A 20,282-nucleotide genomic window follows, 5' to 3' on the forward strand; every position below is an offset into this window, starting at 1 on the left:
TGGTATGTGTGCTCTCTGCACAGAATATGTTTCTCCCTTCATCTAGCTCATGTCTATCTTTTTTTTTTTTTTTTTTTTGAGATGGAGTCTCACTCTGTCCCCCAGGCTGGAGTGCAGTGGCAGGATCTCTGCTCACTGCAAGCTCTGCCTCCCAGGCTTACGCCATTCTCCTGCCTCAGCCTCCTGAGCAGCTGGGACTACAGGTGCATGCTACCACACCTGGCTAATTTTTTGTATTTTTAGTAGAGACAGGGTTTCACCATATTAGCCAGGATGATCTTGAGCTCCTGACCTCCTGATCTGCCTGCCTCGGCCTCCCAAAGTGCTAGGATTACAGGTGTGAGCCACCACTCCCGGCCTTTTTTTTTTTTTTTTTTTTTTTTTTTTTTTTTTGAGATGAACTCTTGCTCTGTTGCCCAGGCTGGAGTGCAGTGGCACAATCTCGGTTCACTGCAACCACCATATCCCATGTTCAAGCGATTCTCCTGCTGCAGCCTCCCAAATAGTTGGGACTCAGTCACGAGCAACCACGCCTGGTTAATTTTTGTTTTTAGTAGAGATAGGGCTTCACCATGTTGGCCAGGCTGGTCTCCAACTCCTGACCTCAGGTGATCCGCCTGCCTTGGCCTTCCAAAGTGCTGGGATTACAGGCGTGAGCCACTGTGGCTGGCCTCACATGGCCTTCTTTGTGTTCTTTCCTCTTCTTCTTGTTTTTCTTTTTTTTTTTTTTTCAGAGAAAGGGTGTCACTCTTGCCCAAGTGAAGACAAATAAAGAATGCTTCACAAATCTGCGTGCTATCCTTGCACAGAGGCTATGCTAATCTTCTCTGTATCATTCCAATTTTAGTAAATGTGTTTCCAAAGTGAGCACAAGATGCAGGATTAATACACAAGAGTCAGTTGTTTTCTTATATGCCAGCAATGAATGACTGAAATTTGAAATTAAAAAGACAAAATCCAGCCTGGATAACATGGTGAGACCCCATCTCTACAAAAAATAAAAATAAAAAATTAGTTGGACATGGTGGTGCACACTTATGGTCCCATCTACTAGGGAGGCTAAAGTGGGAGGATCATTTGAGCCTGGGAAGTTGAGGCTGCAATGACTCATGAGCCATGACTCAAATTAGAGAGGTCAAATTAGAGCCATGACTGCCCCACTAAACTCCAGCCTGGGTGACAGAGTGAGATTTTCTCAAAAAAAGGAAAAAAAGAAACTTCTCAACAAAGGCTAAGTTTTAAAATATGTACTCTAGCTGGGCGAGGTGGCTCATGCCTGTAATCCCAGCACTTTGGGAGGCCGAGGCGAGCGGATCATGAGATCAGGAGTTCGAGACTAGCTTGGCCAATATGGTGAAACCCCATCTCTACTAAAAATATAAAAATTAGCTGGGCGTGGTGGCACGCACCTGTAGTCCTAGCTACTCGGGAGGCTGAGGCAGAAGAATCGCTTGAACCAGGGAGGCGGAGGTTGCAGTAAGCAGAGATCATACCATTCCACATTTTGCGACAGAGCAAGACTCTGTCTCAAAAAAAAAAAAAAAGTGTACTCTAGGACTGAAGTACCTTTTCCTTAAAAAAGAAAAGGAATAAAAATAAAGTAAATGTGTACTGAATATTTATTTGCTAGTGAGCAATAATTTATCACTAAATGATTTCAGATTGCATATGAGAAAATGCAAGAAATGAAAATTTTCAGAGCAAGTTTATTAAGCTGATTAAATGAGAACATATGTAGATAACAATAACATAATTTCACATCCATTATGATGATGATTATTATTTTTTAAAACCCAGAAATAAGAGTTGGAAAAGATAAGGAGAAATTAGAATGTTTGTGCCATGCTGGTGGGAATATAAAATGGTGCAGCCATTGTGGAAGAGGGTATGGTAGTTCCTCCAAAAATTAAACAGAATTGCCATATGATCCAGCAGTTCTCCTTCTGGGTAGGTACCCCAAAGAATGGAAAGCAGGGACTTCGCCAGTAGCGTGTCTCAACACTTTGAGAGGCTGAGGTGGGAGGATCACTTTAGCCCAGGAATTGGAGACCAGCTTGCTCAACATAGCAAGACCCTGTCTTTATCACAAATTTAAAAAATGTCTGGGCACGGTGTCTCACACCTGTAATCCCAACACTTTGGGAGGCTGAGGCGGGCAGATCACTTGAGACCAGCCTGGGCAACATGACAAAACCCCATCTCTACCAAAAATACAAAAATTAGCCGGGCATGGTGGTGCACGCCTGTAATCCCTATTCGGGAGGCTGAGGCATGAGAATTGCTTGAACCCAGGAGGTGGAGGTTGCAGTGTGCTGAGATCGTTCCACTGCACTCCAGCCTGAGTGACAGAATGAGACTGTCTCAAAAATAAATAAATAAATAAATAAAATAGAAAGGGATTCAAACAGAAATTTTTGCACTCATGTTCACAGCAGTATTATTCACGGTAGCCAAAAGGTGGAAACAACCCAAAATGTCCAATGACTGATGATTAGATAAACAAAATGTGGTATACACAGAAAATAAATATTTTTTAGCCTTAAAAAGGAATGAAATTCTGACACATTCTACAACATGGATTAACCTTGAAGACATTATGCTAAGTGAAATAAACCAGACACAAAAGGACAAACACTGTATGATTCTGCTTATGTGATGTACCTAGAGAGGTCAAATTCAATTCATAAAGACAGAAACTAGGATGCTTGTTGCCAGGGGCTGGAGGGAGGAGGGAATGGGCAGTAGAGTTAGTGTTGAATGGGTAGAGTTTCAGTTTGAAAGAATGAAAAAGTTTTGGTGATAAATAGTAGTGATGGTTGCACAACAATGTGAATGTACTTAATGTCACTGACCTGTATACCTAAAAATAGCTAAATAATAACTTTTGTGTTATGATTTTTTTTTTTTTTTTTTTGAGATGGAGTCTCGCTCTGTCACCCAGGCTGGAGTGCAATGGCATGATCTCGGCTCACTGCAACCTCTGCCTCCCAGGTTCATGTGATTCTCCTGCCTCAGCCTCCCGAGTAGCTGGGATTACAGGTGTGTGCCACCATGCCCCGTTAATTTTTTGTATTTTTAGTAAAGACAGGGTTTCACTGTGCTAGCCAGGCTCGAACTCCTGACCTTGTTATCCACCTGCCTTGGCCTTCCAAAGTGCTGAGATTACTGATGTGAGCCACCTTGCCCAGCCTGTGTTATGAATATTTTGCCATAATAAAAAATTTCTTTTTTTAAAAATAAATGAGGCCGGGTACAGTGGCTCATGCCTATAATCCCAACTACTCAGGAGGCTGAGGCAGGAGAATTGCTTGAACCCAGGAGGTGGAGGTTGCAGTGAGCCGAGATTGCACCATTGCATTCCAGCCTGGGTGACAGAGTGAGACCCTGTCTCAATCAATCAATCAATCAATCAATCAATAAGCAAAACCTGCATATGAAGAAATCTTTATGATGGTGATGACTTAATACTGTGGCTTAGTCTGGGCGTGGTGGCTCACGCCTGTAATCCCAGCCCTTTGGGAGGCCATGTGGGTGGATCACTTGAGCTCAGGAGTTCGAGACCAGCCTGGGCAACATGGTGAAATCCCATCTACAAAAAATACAAAAATTACCTGGAGGCCGGGTATGTTGGCTCATGCCTGTAATTGCAGCATATTGGGAGGCCAAGGCGGGTGGATCACTTGAGGCCAGGAGCTCGAGACCAGCCTGGCCAACATGGTTAAACCCTGTCTCTACTGAAAATACAAAAATTATTGGGTGTGGTGGCACATACCTGTAATCCCAGCTACTTGAGAGGCTGAGGTGGGAGGATGGCTGGAGCCCTGGAGGTCAAGGCTGCAATGAGCCATGATCACACCACTGAACTCCAGCCTGGGTGACAAAGTGACTGTTTCTGAGACCGTGTCTCAAAAAAAAGGAAGAAGGGAAAAAAAATACTCTTACAGAATTCTCAAATATTTATGAAAACAGATGATGAATTTATGAAATATTTATTACAACTTAGTGAATCAGGATAGGGACTTCATCTTTTCTAAATGATTATTAAGTATTTATTGAATATTTTACTATATTGAGGGCTACAATGGACTGAGTGCTTGTGTTCCCGGCCAACTCACATACTGAAATCCTAACCCGCAATGTAATAGTATTAAGAGATGGGGTATTTGGGCGGGTAATTAGGTCATCAGCCTGGAGCCTTCATGAATGGATTAGAGCCCTTATAAAAAGGACCTCAGGTGGGGCGAGGTGGCTCATGCCTGTAATCTTAGCACTTTGGGAGGCTGAGGCGGGTGGATCACAAGGTCAGGAGTTTGAGACCAGCCTGGCCAACATGGTGAAACCCCGTCTCTACTAAAAATATAAAAATTAGCTGGGTGTAGTGGCGTGTGCCTATAATCCCAGCTACTGGGGAGGCTGAGGCAGGAGAATTGCTTGAACCCAATAGGCAGAGGTTGCAGTGAGCTGAGATCACACCACTATACTCCAGCCTGGGCTACAGAGCAAGATTCTGTCTCAAAAAAAAAGGACCCAGAGAGAGTTCTCTCACTTCTTTTTCTTTGCTTTTTTTTTTTTTTTTGAGACAGGATCTCACTCTGCCACCCAGGCTGGAGTGCAATGGCATGATCTCGGCTCAGTGCAAACTCCACCTCCTGGGTTCAAGTGATTCTCCTGCCTCAGCCTCTGGAGTAGCTGGGATTATACATGCTAGCCACCACGCCAGGCTAATTTTTGTTGGCCAGGCTGGTCTCAAACTCCTGACCTCAAGTGATCTGCCCGCCTTGTCCTGCCAAGTGCTGACATTACAGACGTGAGCCACTGCACCCTGTCCTCTCACTCTCTTTCTGCCATGTGAGGATACAATGAAAAGATGGCAGTGTGCCAACCAGAAGAGGGCTCTCAGCAGCACCCCACTTCATTGGTACTCTGATCTAGGACTTCCAGGCCCCAGAACTGAAAAATACATTTCTGTTGTTTAGAAGCCACCTGGTCTATGGCATTTTGTTACAGCAGCCCAACTGACTAAGACAAGAGGCCATGTTAAGCAATGTAAATTTAAGGAATTTACATTTTATTATTATTACTATTATTTTCTCTCTTTTTTTTCAGGCATAGTCTCGCTCTGTTGCCCAGGTTGGAGTGCAGTGGCATGATCTCAGCTCACTGCAACCTCCGCTTCCCGGGTTCAAGCAATTCTCCTGCCTCAGCCTCCTGAGCAGCTGAGACTACAGGCGTGCACCACCATGCCCAGCTAATTTTTGTATTTTTAGTAGAGATGGGGTTTCACCATGTTGGCCAGGCTGGTCTCGAACTCCTAATGTCAAGCAATCCACCTGCCTTGGCCTCCCAAAGTGCTGGGATTACAGGTGTAAGCCACTGCACCCAGATGGAATTTACATTTTAAGAAGAAAACATAATAAAAATTATAAAAGTTTAAGAACACAAAATAGTATCTGCCAAGTATTAAATGAGTGGGGCAGACATATATACTCCAGATATTCTATATTCAAGGCACTACTTCATAGTGCTTTGTAAAATGACAGAATTTTGCAGCTGGAAGGGACCTTGGAGATATCTAGTTCTTTTTTTTTCATTTTTCTTAACTTTTTTTAATTAAAAAACTATTTTATCTTCAGAAATTAGGTCTTGCTATGTCGCCTGTGCTGGACTTGAACTCCTGAGCTCAACTGATCCTCCTGCTTCAGCATCCCGAATAGCTTGGACTACAGGCACATGCCACTGTGCTGGCTTTATTTTCTTTTTAAAAAATTTCAATTGATGCGCAATAGTTGTTCACACTTATGGGGTACAGAATAGTAGTTCAATATATGTATATAATGTGTTATAATCAAATCAGGGTAATTAGCATATCCATCACCTCAAACATTTATCATTTCTTTATGCTGGGAACCTCCAAAATCCTCCGTTCTAGCTATTTGAAAATATATAATAAATTATTTTAGCTATAGTCACCCTCCATTTCTATAGAACACTAGAACTTATTCCTCCTACCTAGCTGTAATTCTGTATACTTTAACAAATCTCTCCCTATCTCCTCTGCCCGCTACCCTTCCCAGTCTCTGGTAACCACTATTCTACTTTCTACTACTGTGAGATCAAAACAATTTTTTTTTAGCTCTCACATATGAGTGAGAACATGTGGTATTTGTCTTTTGGTGCCTGACTTATTTCACTTAACATAATGACCTCCAGACTCATCCATGTTGCTGAGAATGGCAGGATTTAGTTCTTTTTATGGCTGAATAGTATTCCATTTGTTACATATACCACATTTTCTTCATGTGATGGACACCTAGGTTGATTCTGTATCTTGGAAGGAGTTCTTCATATATATATATATATATATATATGATTAAATCTTTTGTTTGATATACATGCAAATATTTTCTCCCAATAATTTGTTTTTTAACAGCTTCATTGAGCTATAATCCCCAAACCAAACAATTCGTCCACTGACAGTGTTAAATTCAATGTTTTCAGTATATTCACAGAGTTGCACTACCATCACCAATCAATTTTAGAACATTATTTAACTATTTTAATATTTTACATGTGCAAAAGTGTTTTTCAGTTTTGTGCAATCAAATATCTCCATATTTATACTTTCTGTAATATGCAGATACCATCTTTCATCTCATTAATTTTATTTTTATTTTTTAATTTTTTTTTGAGATGAAGTCTCAGTCTGTCACCCAGGCTGGAGTGCAGTGGCGCCATCTCAGCTCACTGGAACCTCTGCATCCTGCGTTCAAGCGATTCTTGTGCCTCAACCTCCTGAGTAGCTGGGATTACTGGCATGTGCTACCATGCCAGGCTAGTTTTGTATTTTTAGTAGACACAGGGTTTCACCATGTTGGCCAGGCTGGTCTTGAACTCTTAACCTCAGGTAATCCACCTGCCTCGGCCTCCCGGAGTGCTGGGATTGTAGGTGTGACCCACCACGTTCGGCCTCAACTCATCAATTTTAGATTTTGTCAATTGATTTCCTATTATTGTAGATAAAGATTTGGCTTTCTTATACAATCATTTCGTATTGGTAAAAAAAAAATCTACCTTGTAGTTAAATATTTAGACTCTAAATTATGTTTATATAAACATTATTCAATGCTGAGTATTATAATGTCCTTTTTGTCTTAATTTTTACTTCTTTGTTTTTCCTATAGATAGTTTAATAATTGCTGTGTTTTTGTTTTTGTTTTTGTTTTTTAATTGAGACAGTCTCACTCTGTCTCCCAGGCTGGAGTGCAGCAGTGTGATCTCGGCTCACTGTAACCTTCACCTCCCAGTTTCAAGTGATTCTCCTGCCTCAGCTTCCTGAGTAGCTAGGATTACAGGTGTGCACCACCATGTCTGGCTAATTTTTGTATTTTTAGTAGAGACGGGGTTTCACCATGTTGGCCAGGCTGGTCTGGAACTCCTGACCTCAAGTGATCCACTTGCCTCAGCCTCCCAAAGTGCTGGGATTACAGGTGCGAGCCACTGCACCCGACCAATTGCTTTGTTTTTTGATTTGCTTACTCATATTTGCATCTATTACTAAATCTTCTCATACCTGCCAATAGCTCTTGGTACAATTTCTCACAAGGTCCATCTCCTCTATACGTATATTCATTTTAATTCTCTCCTGGAGATCTTTGTTTCCATCTAGTAATGTCCTATGCCTGCTCTCAGTTGCCTATTCGTCCTCTTGAGACTTCCCTTTGCTGGCATCTTAGGAATTCCTCCTGATCTGAATTCTGTTCTTTGAATGATTTCATTTTTCTTGGTTTACTGTGTCATTTTCATGGAGTGTATGTCCCAGTAGCTTTGTCCAGAGGGTATAGTGGCGACAAGTATTACTGTGCCTGTCCCTTGAGTGACACTGCTGTAGTCCAGACAGTTTGCCCTCTCCCCCTAATGCACAGCTGTGATTTGGGGATTCCCTTCCTTTTTCTCCTGTGCTGGGTCACCTGTTTTCTGTTTTCCATAACTGCCTCTTCTTTGTTTACCCCACATTTTGATAAAGCGTATTTTCCAATAGCTTCCTGAGAAAAATTACAGAGGAAACACATTTTTTAAAAAATGTAATTTTTGGCCAGGCGCAGTGGCTCATGCCTGTAATCCCAGCACTTTGGGAGGCCAAGGTGGGGAAATCACGAGGTCAGGAGTTCAAGACTAGCCTGACCAATATGGTGAAACCCCGTCTCTACTAAAAATACAAAAATTAGCTGGGTGTGGTGGTGTGCGCTGTAATCTCTGCTGTTCAGGAGGCTGAGGCAGAAGAATCGCTTGAACCTGGGAGGTGGAGGTTGAAGTGAGCTGAGATCATGCCACTGCACTCCAGCCTGGGTGACAGAGTCAGACTCTGTCTCAAAATAATAATAATAATGCATTTTTCTTCCCACACGTGTTTGTTTGTTTGGCTGGGTTCGGGGTTCTAGATTGTGGATCATTTTCATATAAACTTTTGAGGGAAACAGAGGTGATGCTTCCTGTGGTGGTGGAGGCTGAAGGGTCCTCTCTGGTATGCCTGAGAGTTTTCAGGAGCCAGTTCCACATTCCATGGAGTGTCTCCAGATTCATGAGCGTGCAGAGGCTGTGGCAGTGGCAGTGACAGTAGCAGCAGCAGTTGTACCTTCTAAGTGTGACCTTAAAGCCAAAAGTCTAGTGATGGTGTCTGGCATTGTTCCTTCCGTTCCTGCGCCCTGCACCCCCCCCAACCATATTAAGTACCAAATTTCCTGAAAACAAAGCAAAACAAAAACAAAACACTTTTTTGAATGAAATACCTGGAGTGATTTCTGTTTCCTGTGCTGAAGGCCAACAGATAATGTTCTCTTTGTGATTACGTCCATAAGTATCTCAAATGTGGCTATTCCATATTCTGAATTGTAAATCATTTGGACTCTAAATCTGTTTTGTTTGTTTGTTTCTGCTGAGTCTCATGGTGCTGGTGCTTGGTCATATTTATTGTGAGTAGATTTTGCAGTGGTGGGGGTGGTGGTGATATGCACAGATCACAGTAGGGAAATAATGAGGAGTGAGTGAAAAACCCTTGAAGTAGAAGCACGTCCGGCACCTTCAGGAAGCAAGAGGTCAGTGTGGCTGCAGTGGAATGAGTGAATGGCAGACAGTAAGTACAGAGAGGTAACGGGCCGGATGGTACAGGGATATGGGAAGGAATCTGTCTTAGACTCTTAGTGAAAAGAGCACTGGACAGTTTTCAGCCGAAAGAGTGATATGATCTAACTTACATTTTATAAGAATCACTCTGGATGCCATGTTCAGAGTGTACTGTAAGGCGAACAAAAGCAGAATCAGGGAGATCAGTAAAGAGATAATAACGAGATGCAGACGATGGTAGCTTGGACCTGTAGGTAGTACTGGAGGCAGTGAAAATTGTTGGATTTTGGCTGTGTCTTGGAGATTGAGCCAATAGAATTTGCTGATGGTTTAAATATGAATGTGTGCATATGTTTGTGTGTGTGTGAGAGAGAGAGGAGAGGAGAGGAGGAGAGGAGAGGATTACTTCAAAGTTTTCAGCCTGAGCAAATGGAAGGATGGAGGTATTATCAGTTGAGTTGAGATGCAGGCTTGTGAAGGAAGATCAGGAGTTTAGTTTTGGGGATATAACTTTGATATATCTATTAGGCAGCCAAATGGAAATGCGAAGTTGGAAAATGGATATGTAAGTCTGAAGTTCATTGGAAAAATTAGCAGTTGATAGGAATTTGGAAATGTCAGTATTCAGATGGTGTATAATGCTATGAGATTGGATGAGATCACTAGGTAGTGAGTATAGAAACGAGTTCTAGGGCAATTAAGTATTAAGAAGACAGGAAAACCAGGAACAATGAACATGACCATCTGAGAAGGAGTGGTTATAAAAGAAGAAAACCAACCCATTGACGTCCATGAAACTTAGTGAAAAAGTATTTCATCAGGAGATTTTTCTCAGGCCGGGTGTGGTGGCCCATGCTTATAATCCTAGCACTTTAGGAGGCAGAGTTGGAAGGATCGCTTGAGGCCAGGAGTTTGAGGCTGCATTGAACTACGATCATGCCACCACACCACTCCAGCCTGGGTGGCAGAGCAAGACCCTCTCTCTAAAAAAAGGGAAGAAAAGAAAATCTTCACTTCACATGGAGAAGTGTTTTGTTGAAATTGTACAGACTTAAATTCCAGATTATTAACAATTTTCTCTTTTTTTGAGAGACGGTCTCACTCTCTTTCCCAGGCTGGAATGCAGTGTCAGGATGATCATGGCTCACTGCAGCCTCCAGCTCTCAGGCTTTAGCGATCCTCCTGCCTCAGCCTCCCTAGTAGCTGGGATGACATGCATGCACCACAGCGCCCAGCTAATTTTTTGTATTTTTGGTAGAGATGAGGTTTCACCATGTTGGCCAGGCTGGTCTCAAACTCCTGGACTTAAGCGATCCTCTCACCTTGGCCTCCCAAAGTGCTGGGATTACAGGCGTGAGCCATGGCACCTGGCCTAACAATTTGTTAATTATACTTTTTGTTTTGCAAAGGATCTTCTTAAATATTTAATGAAACTTCACAAGCATATTATACATTAGACAGAAAATCATACAAATTTTCTGATCTTATTTCTTTTTTCTTTTTTTTTTTGAGATGGAGTCTCACTCTGTTACCCAGGGTGGAGTGCAGAGGCGCGATCTCAGCTCACTGCAACCTCTGCCTCCCAGGTTCAAGTGATTCTTCTGCCTCAGCCTCCCAAGTAGCTGGGACTGCAGGCACACGCCACCACACCCAGCTAATTTTTGTATTTTTAATAGAGACAGGGTTTCACCATATTGGCCAGGCTGGTCTTGAACTCCTGACCTCATGGTCCACCTGCCTTGGCCTCCCAAAGTGCTGGGATTACAGGCTTAAGCCACCGTGCCTGGCCTCTTTTTTCTTTATATATGTATAAATAGAGATGGAGTCTCGCTATGTTGCCCAGGTTGGTCTCGAACTCCTAGCCTCAGTTTTGTTTCATGTTAACAATTTCCATAATCATATACAATTATGAAAGACAGAAAATAAACATCAATATGATACTATTTACTGCAGTACGGGCCTTATTCAAATTTTACCCTTTTCCCACCTGTGTCTTTTTTCTGTTCTGGGATCACACATTGCATTTAATTATCATGCTTTGAAACTGTGACAGATTGGACAAGCAAAGACAATGAAAGTCAGGGAAAGACAATTTTCCTTGTCTTTCATGATCTTGACGTTGATGAATCCTGGTCAGTTATTTAGTAGAATGCCTTTCAGTTTTGATTTATCTGTTGTTTTCTCATGATTAGATTTAGATCATGCAGTTTTTGGCAAGAATACCATAGAAAGGATGTTGTATACCTCTTTATACATTATACCAGGGGATACATGATGTTAACATGTGTAACTACTGGTGATGTCATCCTTGATGATATCTGCCTGCTTTCTTCATAATAGCCACTGTTAAAGTGAAAGAAAATGACTGTTTTTCCCCTTTGTAATTGATAAATATCTTGGAGGCAATACTTTTTTTTTTGAGACAAAGTCTCACACTGTCACCCAGGCTGGAGTGCAGTGGCACGATCTCCCCTCACTGCAACCTCCACCTCCTGGGTTCAAGAGATTTTCCTGTCTCAGCCTCCCAAGTAGGTGGGATTACAGGTGCCCACCACCACACCCAGCAAATTTTTTGTATTTTTAGTAGAGACGGGGTTTCACTATGTTGGCCAGGCTGGTCTCAAACTCCTGACCTCATGATCTGCCCCCTCAGTCTCCCAAAGTGCTGGGATTACAGGCGTGAGCTACCTCGCCCGGACCTTGGAGGCAATACTTTTAGACAATGCTAATAATCCTCTCTCTCCTCAAACTTTATTTTATTTTATTTTATTTATTTATGTATTTATTTTGAGACGGAGTCTCGCTCTGTCCCCAGGCTGCCGGATTGTAGTGGTTCGATCTCTGCTCACTGCAACCTCTGCCTCTTGGCTTCAAGTGATTCTCCTGCCTCAGCCTCCCGAGTAGCTGGGACTACAGGCACACGCCACCATGCCTGGCTAATTTTTGTATTTTTAGTAGAGATGGGATTTCACCATGTTGGCCAGGATGGTCTCAATCTCTTGACCTTGTGATCTGCCCATCTCGGCCTCCCAAAGTGCTGGGATTACAGGTGTGAGCCACCGCGCCCTGCCTCTCCTCAAACTTTCACCCATTGATTTTAACATCAATTGGTAGATCTTGCCTGCAATAATTATTATTGTGTCATTTTCCTAATGGTGATTTAGTATTTCCCTCATTCGTTCTATATATATATATTAGTTAAAATGTTTCTGTAAGAAAGAGCTGTACTTTATTTATTCAATTACTTATTTCACTATGAATTTATAGATATTTTATTATATAGGTTTAGCACAAATATATGTATTATCTTTATATATATACACATATATACACACATGTTCATATAATAAGTATTATTAGCTATTTTGTTGTTCAAATTGTTCTAATTTTGGTCATCAGCAGCTCCTTTAGTTTGGATACTATGTCTTTTTCACATATCCCCATCCTTGATCACTTTCTTATTTTTTGGCACCATAAGGTGTTTCAGCCTCTTCTGTATTTTTTCCTTTCCCAGCTATGAAATCAACTGCTTTTCCAAGTTCCTTTTATTGGAGAATAGTACCTAGAAAAAAATATCTGGGTTTTAGGTATGCTCATTGTTGCTACTGGGATGTCATTGCTCCTAGGACCTTGTAGTGGACAGAGCTAAGAGCTAAGGAATATAAGTATGTATATTAACCCATGCATACACACACATTCATATTTATTTCTATGTCTATCAATCAATTGATCTGTGTATCTATTAAAAATCATATCCTCGGCCAGGTGCGGTGGCTCACGCCTATGATCCCAGCACTTCGGGAGGCCGAGGTGGGCAGATCACCTGAGGTCAGGAGTTAGAGACCAGCCTGAGCAACATGGTGAAGCACCGTCTCTACTAAAAATACAAAAATTATCCGGGCGTGGTGGCAGGTGCCTGTAATCCCAGCTACTTGGGAGGCTAAGGCAGGAGAATCACTTGAACCTGGGAGGCGGAGAATGCAGTGAGCTGAGATGGTGCCACTGTACTCCAGCCTGGGCAACAAGAGTGAAATTCCGTCTCAAAAAAAAAAAAAAAATCATATCCTCCAATTGCAATTCAACACTGGAGTTAATCTTTCATAAACTATTTTAAAATTTTATTGAAAGTAATAAAAATATGACACATAAGGGAATTATAAGTCCAAAACTGAAGTGAATATGAAAACTCAGAGAGGTAAATAAGAATGGAAATCACTTAAGACTTAACTATTATTCTGCATGTGTATTACACTTCAATAAATGTTAAAATAAAACAAAACACAACAGGCCCTACATGGTGGCTCATGCCTGTAACCCCAGTACTTTCGAAGGCTGAGGCAGGAGGATCCTTTGAAGCCAGGAGTTTAAAACCAGCCTGGGCAAGACCCTGTCTGTACATGAATAAATAAATAAGCCTGGCATGGTGGCATATGCAGTATTCCCAGCTACCAGAGAGGCTGAGGCGGGAGGACTGCTTGAGCCCAAAAGTTTGAGGCTACAGTGACTATGATAGTGCCACTGCTCTCCAGCCTGGGTGATGGAGTGAGGCCCTGTCTCTAAAGACAAACAAACAAACAAAAAGTTAAAAAACAGGGCTAGGCACGGTGGCTCAAACCTGTAATGCTGCACTTTGGGAAGGCCCAGGAAGGAGAACTGCTTGAGCCCAGGAGTTGAAGACCAGCCTGGGTAACACAGCGAGACCTCATCTCTACAAAAATACAAGTAAAAAATTGGCGGGGCCAGGTATGGTGGCTCACGCCTATAATCCCAGCGCTTTGGGAGGCCGAGGTGGGTGGATCACGAGGTTGGGAGATCGAAACCATCCTGGCAAACACGGTGAAACCCTGTCTTTACTAAAAATACAAAATATTAGCCGGATGTGGTGGCACGCACCTGTAATCCCAGCTACTCTGGAGGCTGAGGCACAAGAATCGTTTGAACCCAGGATGTGGAGGTTGCAGTGAGCCAAGATCGTGCCACTGCACTCCAGCCTGGGTGACAGAGCGAGACTCTGTCTCAAACAAACAAACAAACAAACAAACAAAAAAATTGGCTGGCATTGTGGCACATGCCTGCAGTCCCAGCTACTTGGGCTGAGGTGGGAGGATCACTTGAACCTGGGTGCTTGATGTCACAGTGAGCTATAATCATGCCACTGCACTTCAGCCTGGGTGACAGAGCTGAGCAAGACCCTGTCTCTTATGGAGAAAAAAAAAAAAGACTGGACTAAGCAAGATGGCAGAATAAAATGCTCTACCAATCATTTTCCCAGCAGGGACACCAATTTAACAACTATCTGCACACCAAAAAGCACCTTTTAAAGAATGAAAAATCACGTGAGTATTCACAGTACCAGGTTTTAACTTCATATCGCGAAAGAGGCACTAAACAGGTAAAGGTAGGAAAAACAGTCTTGAATTGCCAACATCACCCCTCCCCCACCCCCCAGCAGCGGTAATGTGGTGCAGAGAGCATTTCGGTGTGTGGAGAGTGAGAGTTCAGCAATTGTGAGGCATTGAACTCACTACTGCCCTATTATAACAGAGACAAAACCAGACCAAACTCAGCTGATGCCCGACCACTGAGGGAGCATTTAAACCAGTCCTAGCCAGAGGGGAATTGCTGATCTCAACAGTCTGAATGTGAGTTCCCGCAAGCCCCGCCATCTCCAGCTAAAGTACTCTGTGGCCTTGAATAAACTTGCATCTTAGATACCAGCTCAGCCACAGCAGGATAGGGCACTGGTCAGAGTCATGGGGTCCCCTTTCTAGGCCCTAGCTTCTGGAAAACATTTCTTGACACACTCTGTGCCAGAAGAGAACCCACTGCCTTGAGGGGAAGGACCCAGTTCTGGCAGTATTCATTACCTGCTAACTGAAGAGCCCTTGGGCCCTGAAAAACCAGCAGTGATACCCAGGTACGACGTCAAGGGCCACAGGTGAGACTCTGAGACATGCTGGCTTTAGGTGAGACCCAGCACATTCCAAGCTGTGGTGGCTACTGGGTGAGACTTCTTCCACTTGGGAAAAGCAGAGGGAAAAGTAAAGGGGACTTTGTCTTGCACGTTAGGTACCAGCTCAGCCACAGTGGGGAAGAATACCAACCAGACTCTTGGGGTCCCTAATTCTAGGACTTAGCTCTTGGATAGCATTTCTGGACCTGCTCTGGGCAAGAGGGGAGTTCACTATCCTGAAGGGTGAGTCCCAGGCCACGCAACGTATCACCACAGGCTGATTGAAGAACCCTTGGGCCTTAAGGATGGTAGTCTGGCAGCACTCTCTGTGGGCCTGTGGTGGTGGTGGCCATGGGATGAGGCTCCTCTGCCTTTGAAGAAGGGAGAGAAGAGTGGGAAGGACTGTGTCTTGTGGCTTGAGTGTCAGTTCAGCCACAGTATAATAGAACACCAGGTAGACTTCTAAGGTTTTTAGGTCTAGTCCCTGGCTCTGGATGGCACCTCTGGACCTGCTTGGGGGAACTCACCACCCTGAAAGAAGGATACAGGCCCAAATGGCTTTGCAACCTGCTGATTGTAGAGCCACAGGGCCTTGGGTGAACATAGGCGGTAACCAAGGGGTGACTGCAGGGAGCCTTGAGTGAGACCCAGTGCTGTGCTGGCTTCAGATCTGACCCTGCACAGTCTTAGTGATGGTGGCCACAGTGATGCTTGTGTCATTCCACGGCCCCAGCTCCAGGTGTCTCAGAACAGAGAGAGAGAGGAGAGAGAAGAGAGAGAGAGAAAGAGAGAGAGAGACTCCATTTGTTTGGAATAAAGTAAGGGAAGAGAACAACAGTTTCTGTGTGGTGATTCAGAGAATTCTTCTGGATCTTGTCTAAGACTATCAAGGCGGTACCTGTGTGAGTCTGCAAGAACAACAGCATTACTGAGCTTGAGGTGCCCCCTAAAGCAGATACAGTTTAGATTACAACACTGAAGTCTTTTTGAATGTCTGGGAAGCCTTCCCAAGAAGATGGGTACAAACAAGCCCAGACTGAGAAAACTACAATAAATACCTAACTTTTCAATGCCCAAACACAGATTAATATCTACAAACATCAAGACTATCCAGGAAAACATGACCTCACCAAATGAACTAAATAAGGCACAGGGACCAATCCTGGAGTAATAGAGATATGTGACTTTTCAGAGAATTCAAAATAGCTGTTTTGAGGAAATTCAGCAAAATTCAATATAACACAGAAGGAATTCAGAATACTATTGGATAAATTTAACGAAAAGATTGAAATAATTAAAAAGAATAGGGGCCGGGCATGGTGCCTCACGCCTGTAATCCCAGCACTTTGGGAGGCCAAGGCGGGTGGATCATCTGAGGTCGGGAGTTCGAGACCAGCCTGACCAACATGGAGAAACCCCGTCTCTACTAAAAATACAAAATTAGCTGGGCGCTGTGGCAGATGCCTGTAATCCCAGCTATTCAGGAAGGCTGAGGCAGAAGAGTCGCTTGAACCCGGGAGGCTAAGGTTGCAGTGAGCCGAGATTGTGCCACTGCACTCCAAAAAAAAAAAAAAAAAGAATCAAGCAGGAATTCTGGAGTTTCTGGAGTTGAAAAATGCAATTGGTAAGCTGAAGAATGGATCAGTCTTTTTTTTTTTTTTCGAGATGGAGTTTCTCACTTGCCCAGGCTGTAGTGCAATGGCATGATCTCAGCTCACTGCAACCTCGCCTCCCGGGTTCAAGCAATTCTCCCGCCTCAGCCTTCTGAGTAGCTGGGATTACAGGCATGTGCCACCACACCCAGCTAATTTTGTATTTTTTTAGTAGAAACCGGGTTTCACCATGTTGGTTAGGCTGGTCTCCAATTCCTGACCTCAGGTGATCCGCCCGCCTTGGCCTCCCAAAGTGCTGGGATTACAGGCGTGAGCCACTGTGTCTGGCCGCATCAGTCTTTTAATAGCAGAATTGATCAAGCAGAAGAGGGAATTAGTGAGCTTGAAGACAGGCTATTTGAAAATACACAGTTAGAGGAGACAAAAGAAAAAAAGAATATAAAACAATGAAGCATGCCTACAGGATCTAGAAAATAGCCTCAAGATGGCAAATCTAAGAGTTATTGGCCTTAAAGAGGAGGTAGAGAAAGAGATAGGGGTAGAAAGTTTATTCAAAGGGACAATCACAGAGAATTTCCCAAACCTAGAGAAAGATATCAATATCCAAGTACAAGAAGGTTCTAGAACACCAAGCAGATTTAACTCAAAGAAGACTACCTCAAGGCAATTAATACTCACACTCCCAAAGGTCAATGATGGAGAAGGGATCCTAAAAGCAGCAAGGGAAAAGAAACAAATAACATACAATGGAGCTCCAGTGTGTCTGGCAGCAGGCTTTGCAGTGGAAACCTTACAGGCCAGGAGAGTTTCATGACATATTTTAAGTGCTAAAGGAAAAAAATTTTACCCTAAAATAGTATGTACAATGAAAATATTCTTCAAACATGAAGGAGAAATAAAGGCTTTCCCAGACAAAAAAAACTGAAGGATTTCACCCTCAGCTTTCATCACACCTGTTCTATAAGAAATGCTAAAGGGAGGCTGGGGGTGGTGGCTCACGCCTGTAATCCCAGCACTTTGGGAGGCTGAGGTGGGTGGATCACCTGAGGTCAGGAGTTTGAGACCAGCCTGGCTAACATGGTGAAACCCCGTCTCTACTAAAAATACAAAAAATTAGCTGGGCATGGTGGTGAATGCCTGTTATCCCAGCTACTTAGGAGGCTGAGTCAGGAGAATTGCTGGAACCCAGGAGCTGGAAGTTCCAGTGAGCCGAGATCATGCCATTGCACTCCAGCCTAGGCAACAGAGTGAGACAACATCTCAAAAAAAAAAAAAATGCTAAAGGGAATACTTCATTTAGAAAGATGAGGATGTTAATGAGCAATAAGAAATCATCTAAAGGTTCAAAACTCACTAGTAATAGGAAGTACACAGAAAAACAGAATACTATAACACTGTAACTGTGGCGTGTAAACTACTCTTATCTTAAGTAGAAATACTAAATTATGAACCAATTAAAAATAACTACAACAACTTTTCAAGACATAGACAATGCATACGATTAAAGAGAAACACATAAGTGGGAGTTGAACAATGAGAACACATGGACACAGGGAGGGAAACATCACACACCGGGGCTTGTCAGGGGTTGGGGTGTAAGGGGAGGGAGAGCATTAGGACAAATACCTAATGCATGCAGGGCTTAAAACCTAGATGACAGGAATATAGCAGGAGTAGCTATACTTACAACAGATGAAATAGATTTCAAGACAAAAACTATAAGAAGAGACAGAGAAGGTCATCATATAACGATAAAGGGTCAATTCAGCAAAAGGATATAACAATTTAAAATATGTATGCACCCACCACTGGAGCACCCAGATGCATAAAACAAATATTATGAGAGCTAAAGAGAAAGACAAGCCCCAATTCAATAATAGCTGGAGACTTCAACACCCCACTTTCAGCAGTGGACATATCTTCCAGACAGAAAATCAACACCAAAAAAATCACACTTATCTGCACTATAGACCAAATAGACCTAATAGATATTTACAGAACATTTCATCTAATGGCTACAGAATACACATTCTTTTCCTCAGCACATGGATCATTCTCAAGGACAGACCATATGTTAGGTCGCAAAACAAGTCTTAAACATTCAAAAGTGGAAATATACCAAGCATCTTCTCTGACTCCAATGAAATAAAAATAGAAAACAATAACAAGAGGAATTTTGGAAACTATACAAATACATGGAAATTAAACAACATGTTCCTGAATGGGTAAATGAATAAATTAAAAAGGAAACTGAAAAAAAATTCTTGGAACAAATAATAATGGAAACACAACATACCAAAATATATGGGATACAGAAAAAGCAGTACTATCAGGAAAGATTATAGCTATAAGTGCCTACATCAAAAAAGAATAAAAATTTCAAATAAACAAGCTAATGACGCATCTTAAAGACCTAGAAGAACAAGAGCAAACCAAACCCATTAATAGAAGAAAAGAAATAATAAAGATTAGAGTAGAAATAAATGAAATTGAAATGAAGAAAACAATACAAAAGATCAATGAAACAAAAATGGGTTTTTTTTTAGTTAAACAAATTGACAAATTAACCAGACTAGTGAAGAAAAAAAGAGAAGACTCAAATAAATAAAATAAGAGATGAAAAAGAAGACATTATAACTGATACCACGGAAAGGCAAAGGATTAGTGGCTATTATGAGCAACTATATGCCCATAAATTGGACCTCTAGAAGAAATGGACAAATGCCTAGACATATACAACCAACCAAGATTGAACCAGGAAGAAATCCAAATCCTGAACAGACCAATAACAAGGAACAAGATCAAAGCCACAATAAAAAGTCTCTCAGTAAAGAAAAACCTGAGACCTAATGGCTTCACTGCTGAATTCTACCAATAATTTAAAGAAGAACTATTACTAATCCTACTCAAAGTATTCCAAAAAATAGAGGAGGAGGGAATACTTCCAAACTCATTCTACAAGGCTAGTATTACCCTGATACCAAAGCCAGACAAAGACACATTAAAAAAAAAAGGCCAATATCTCTGATGAATATTGATGCAAAAATCCTCAACAAAATACCAGCAAATGAAATTTAACAATACATTAAAAAGATCCTCATGACCACGTTGGATTTATCACTGGGAGGCAAGGATGGTTCAACATATGCAAATCAATCAATGTGATACATCATATTAACAGAATGTAGGATAAAACCATTTGATCATCTCAATTAATTCTGAAAGCATTTGATAAAATTCAACATCCCTTAATGTTAAAAACCCTCAAGAAACTCAGTATATAAGGAATACACTTCAACATAATAAAAGCCATATATGACAGACCCACAACTAGTATCATATTGAATGGGGAAAAGCTGAAAGCCTTTCCTCTAAGTTCTGGAACACAACAAGGATACCCACTTTCGCAACTGTTATTCAACATAATACTGGAAGTCCTAGCTAGAGGAATCAGATAAGAGAAACAAATAAAGGGCATATAATTTGGAAAGGAAGAAGTCAAATTATCCTTATTTGCAGACAATGTAATCTTATATTGGATAACCTAAAGACTCTACCAAAAAACTTAGAACTGATAAAACAAATTCAGTAAAGTT

The 20,282-nt window shown here is 42.1% G+C and overlaps 1 non-coding gene across 1 annotated transcript; it reads right to left on the minus strand.

Annotated features, from left to right (window-relative positions):
- Positions 1-764: 764 nt before the first annotated feature.
- On the minus strand, positions 765-871 carry LOC115831991. Its single transcript, XR_004027467.1, has one exon. It is a non-coding gene; the product is annotated as a U6 spliceosomal RNA (small nuclear RNA).
- Between the last annotated feature and the right edge of the window lie 19,411 nt (positions 872-20,282).

Source organism: Nomascus leucogenys, chromosome 20 (genome assembly GCF_006542625.1).
Source record: "Nomascus leucogenys isolate Asia chromosome 20, Asia_NLE_v1, whole genome shotgun sequence".
NCBI classification, from domain to species: domain Eukaryota; kingdom Metazoa; phylum Chordata; class Mammalia; order Primates; family Hylobatidae; genus Nomascus; species Nomascus leucogenys.